Raw genomic sequence first — 6,000 nt, 5'->3', positions numbered from 1 at the left:
TCATATTTCCACTGTTGAGATTGTTAAGTTCTGCTTTACTGAGCTTATTGTTATTGTGAATCTGTTGGCTTGCCTAGCAAGTAGTGTTAGGCATCGTCGCGGCTCCAGCGAAAGTTGGGTCGTGACATAAGCAAGTGCATGACGTCACCCTTCGTGCTTTTACTCTCTTCCACACAAGATAATATAATGCAATGGCACAACAACACCCTTCGTGATTTTCGCTCTTCCTCACCAAGCAATTACAACAATACAATACCAAGTAAGGTGGGAAGCAATCCAATACCAATAATGACATTTGAACACAACTCATTATATGAGGTTCTTTCAACATTAGTGCCAACAACTAACCAACAACATCCACATTCTTATCACCCAATAACACAACAATCTCTATATAAGAAATCACATGAAAGCGAGTAATTAAAGAGTTAACAATCTATCTAAAGCATGAAAGACTTAATACACGGAAAAACATAGTTGTACAAATAAAGATTACACCCGCATGCTTATCCCATGGCCCGCGCATATACACTTGTCACCTTGAATATATGATGTCCCCAAGACATAAATCACATAGCAAATAAACTCAATTTGAGGTTATTTTCCTCAAACCAAGGTTAACCAAGACACTTACCTCTTTTCGCAACAAAATCACAATTACTCACGGCTTTGCCTTTCGAACAAGCCTCCAAACCAACCAAATCTAGACAACTATCAATCAAATAATCCAATATATGCTTTAGAAACTACCCATGAATTAAAAAGGTTTAATTTTGATCATTTTTTAAAAAGTCAACAAAAATCAACCCAGTCCCGCTTGGACGAAATCCGAGACTCATACCAAAACCCAATTACCCATTCACCCCCGAGCCCGGTTATGTGATTTGTTTCGAAATTCGACCTCAATTTAGGGTCTAAATATAAATTTTACAAAATTCCTAGATTCCACCAAAATCCCGTAACTTTTACCATGAAATTTATAGATTTTATGTTAAAAATTCATGAAAAGTAATTAAAATTGATTGAAAACTAGTTAATTACCAATGAATTTGGGAAGAAAACATTCTTCAGAAATCGCTTCTAGAGTGTTTAGAGTTGAAAAATGGTGTAAAATGAGCTAAGTTCCATTTTCCTCCTCTTTTACCCAGTTGCAGACGTCGCATTTCATAACATTTGTTGGCAAATGCGATGTCTGCAAATGCGACACATTGATCGAAAATGCGATAAGTGCATCAAGACTACAGAAGTCGCAAATGTGACCTATCATTCGCAAATGCGAAGTTCCCTCTATCCCAAATGCGCACAAAAGTTTTGCATATGCGAAGCTGGCTCCCTAACTGATGTATTGTAAATGTGACCTGAGATCGCAAATGCGGTCTCAGCTCAGTTCACAAAAGCGAATTACTAGCCCCCAACCCAATTTTGCAAATGCAATCTTTTTTACCGTAAAAGCGCTCGTAAATGCGAGATCTGTAGGTTTGCACCAGCAACTGCTGAGCACCAGCAGTTACAACCCATCTGTAACACATTCAAAACTCACCCAAGCCCTTCGGGCTCCACACCGAACATGCACACAAGTGTAATAACATCCTACAAACTTGTTCCCTACCTCAAATCATCCAAATAATATCAAATAACAAAAATTGATCCTCAAAACTCACGATTTCAACTTAAAAATGTATTTTTCATAATCTTTCACATGACCGAAATGCGCTCGGGTCACCCTTGACCCCAACCAAACATTCGTACAAGTCCAAAAATATCATACAAACATACCATAATCTTCAAAACACCGATCTGAGGTTGTTTACCCAAAATGTTAACTGTGGTCAACTCTAGCCTCATTTTAAGTCAAAAATCACATTTTCATCAAAAATTCACATAAAAGCTTTCTGAAAAGTCACTCGGATCATGCACGCAATTCAATTAATATTAAATGAAGCTACAAGAGGTCTTGGAGAATGGAAATTAAGTCTAGTACTCAAAACCACCTATCGGGTCGTCACATTCTCCACCTCTAAAAGAAATGCCACATTGTCTACCTCAAAAAGAAACAATCATCCTCGAACGGACATAGAAATGTACCAGGAATTGTAAAAAGGTGGGGGTATCTACTCCGCATATTGGACTCGGACTCCCACGTGTCCTCCTCAGTCGGTTGACCTCTCCATTATGCTTTCACAGAAGGAAAACTATTAGATCTCAGCTTACGCACCTACCGGTTTAGAATAGCCACCGACTCTTCCTCATAGGCCAAATTTTTTTCAAGTTGCGTCATGCTGAATTACAATACATGTGATATATCCTCATGGTACTTCTGAAGCATGGAACATAAAATACCGGACGTACCCTTACTAGGCTAGGAGGTAATGGAAGCCTATAAGCAACCTCCCCAACTCTCTCCAAGATCTCGAACGGTCCAATAAACCTCAGGCTCAACTTGCCCTTCTTCCCAAACTGCATCACGCCCTTCATAGGTGACACCCGAAGAAGAACTTTCTCACTCGCCATGTAGGCCACATCTCGGATCTTTCGGTTCATATAACTCTTCTGCCTGGACTAAGCTATATGAAGTCGTTCCTGAATTACTTTAACCTTCTCTAAAGTATCACAGACCAAATCAGTGCCCAATAATCTAGCCTCACTTGGCTTAAACCAACCAATCGCCGAACAAAATCGCCTTGCGTATAAGCCTCGTATGAAGCCATCTAAACGCTCGACTAGTAGTTGTTATTGTAGGCAAACTCTGCTAGAGGTAAGAATTTGTCCCATTGACCCCAAAATCCATAGAGCATGCCCGCAACATATACTCCAATATCTGAATAGTGCGCTCGGACTGTCCGTTCGTCTTATGATAAAACGTGGTACTCAGCTCAAATCGCGTGCCCAACTCACGCTGCATGGCTCTCCAAAAATGCGATGTAAATTGCGTTCCTCAGTCACAAATGATGGAAATGGGCATGACGTGCAGTGGATAATCTCCCGAATGTAAATTTGAGCCAACCGCTCTGAAGAATAGGAAGTCATCACTTGAATAAAGGGTTCGGACTTAGTAAACCGGTCCACAATAACCTAGACCGCATCATACTTCCTCAAGGTTCGTGGTAAGCCTACCACAAAATCCATAGTAATGCGCTCCCATTTCCACTACGGTATCTCCTATCTCTGAATCAACCCACCCGGTTTCTGATGCTCATACTTCACATGTTGACAGTTCAAACACCGAAATACATAAGCAACAATATCTTTCTTCATTCTCCACCACCAATAGTGTTGTTTCAAGTCATGGTACATCTTCATGATACTTGGGTGAATAGAATAGCGCGAACGGTGAGCCTCCTCAAGGATCAACTCTCTCAACCCATCTACATTTGGAACACAAATCCAGCCCTGAAGCCGCATAACACCATCATTACCAATCACAACCTCCTTAGCACTACACCGCTGCACCGTGTCCTTCAACAACATACAAGTGAGGACCATCAATTTGGCGAGCCTTGATATGCTACAACAATGAGGAGTGTGCCACAACACAAGCAAGAACCTCCAAAACATCCTACCTCACAAACCGATTAGATAAAGCCTAAATATCCATGGCTAGTGGCCTCTCCACTGCCAGTAAATATGCCAAACTGCCCATGCTCTCAGCCTTCCTACTCAATGCATCAACCACTACATTGGCCTTTCCTGGATGATATAATATTGTGATGTCATAGTATTTCAACAACTCTAACCATCTCCGCTGCCATAAATTAAGGTCCTTCTGCTTGAGTAGGTGGTAGAGACTCCGATGGTCGGTATAGACCTAACATGGAATGATGTATAGATAGTGCCTCCAAATATTCAGCGCGTGAACAATGGTTGCTGTCACAACCCAAAATCCCACCTTGAGGATCGTGATGGAACCTAGTCCCTAGGACTAGGTAAGCCTAACACATTCTGAGTTATTAACAGATTTAAATCATTTAACCATTAAACATGAACCAGTAAATGACATACATAGCTAAAAACGATCAACAGTTATGCATTTTTCAAAACCAGTACTATGGAATCATAAGCTCTACTGAGTCTACTAGAAATATCTAAGTACAACACTGTTTTGGAATGAAGGTAAACAGTAATAATGAAGAACAACAAAAGGTGACTCCGAGGCCTGCGAAGGAAATTGCAAGTATACCTTGAAGTCTCTGCAGCAAATCTCCAATAGCTCACTAATGACTGGCACGCTCTGAGGTATCTGGATCTGCACAAAAATGTGTAGAAGCATAGCATGAGTACACTGTAGAGGTACCCACTAAGTATCAAGACTAACCTCGATGGAGTAGTGACAAGGTTCAAGTTAAGACACCAACTAGTGAAATAACCTGTGCAGAATATAAAGATAGAGCTAATAGAGAAACGATTATCAAAACGAAGCTAAACATGGAGGATAACAATTTGAAGCTAGCAATGGAAGGTGAAAACAACAAAAGACAACAAGGAGTAAAACAGGTGATAATGCAGCAAGTAATCAAAACACAGTTAAAGTACCAGTGAAACCAATTAAGGAAAACAAATGACAACCAAACAATCAAACCGTTCTATCACAAGGTCTTCACAAGAATCACCCCGAGGTACCACACCCCATACCAATACTACAACAATACATAGCCCACGACTCAACAACACTGAGTACAAAATCAACAGCAATAACACAAGAGTACGGAAAGTAAATCAACACAAGAATTACAAGTACACAATGAAACGGAAGAGTAAGCTCAACAATAAAAGAGATAACATGTAATAATGACTTTAAATAAGAATAACTCAACAAATAAAGAGGTAACGTGATAATAAAAGTGGTAACAACTTCAATTAAAGCATATAAAGGTAGGCTTGACAATGAAAGATAGAAGATGTAATAACAACTTCAATTAAATGCATGTCAGACACCTAAGAATCTAAACCGGTCAATTTTCATAAGGCTGTGTACACTCTCGTCACCTCGTGTACATGTCTTCCACGTAATTCAAATAATGCAGTCAAACCAAATCCTAAGTACAAAATCTGAAGAAAATACAATATTATATGGAAGACTGAATAGTAATAACATATATAAAGAGGGGACTTCTAGGCCTACTAACGAAACAATAGTTCTACCTCGAAATCTCCAACTAGTTTGGATCCGGCTCACTGGCAGCTACCATGATTATCACCATCTGGATATGCACATGAAGTACATAGTACAATGTGAGTACAACCGACTATATGTACTCAATAAGTAATAATCCTAACATCGTGTTGAAAGTAGTGACGTGCTTGGCAAGTCCCAATACTCATTTTTAATAGCCAACAACAATATTAACTGCATAATAATAGTAAAGGAAAAGCAGCTCAACAATATCAGGTTCAACTCTATCACATTGAGAGGAAAATAAGCACGCTTCCGAATATATCAGTCAAGGAATCAACTTTAAAGACATCAGATATCAAATAGCATGAGAAAAATACAACTATATGCTTGCATGATAAGTATTCATGCCAAAATCAACAACAACACAGTTTAGTCATCAAGTAAACACAATCTCAGCACATGCATAGTGCCTGGCATAAATACCCCTCAATCATACTCTCAACACGTTCATGGTACCTGCCTCAAAGCCCCTAAATCATCATACACACCCACACTCAGCACTGTATGGGTGCCTGACACAAGCCCCTCGGTAAGCATATATCAAGTGTCTGAACTCACATGATTATACCTGACTCCGAATGGGAGGATCCTAGCTCAAGCATTAATCGGATTAAAAGTCAATGATTAATATCACTCAACACAATATAGGCCTGACACAATGTCCCCTCACAATCAACATCAACACTAAACAAGCAATGCCGCTTAGCCCAATATGAGGCCTGGACGCAAATGTCACCTCACAATCAATAACAACACAGCTCTATGGCCCAAAATTAGTCATCACCCGCTCAAGTCTCAGTATGCTCACATCTCACAGTACCATAATC

This window comes from Nicotiana tomentosiformis, chromosome 7 (assembly GCF_000390325.3).
Source record: "Nicotiana tomentosiformis chromosome 7, ASM39032v3, whole genome shotgun sequence".
Lineage (NCBI taxonomy): Eukaryota > Viridiplantae > Streptophyta > Magnoliopsida > Solanales > Solanaceae > Nicotiana > Nicotiana tomentosiformis.
Note: the sequence above shows the minus strand (reverse complement) of the source record.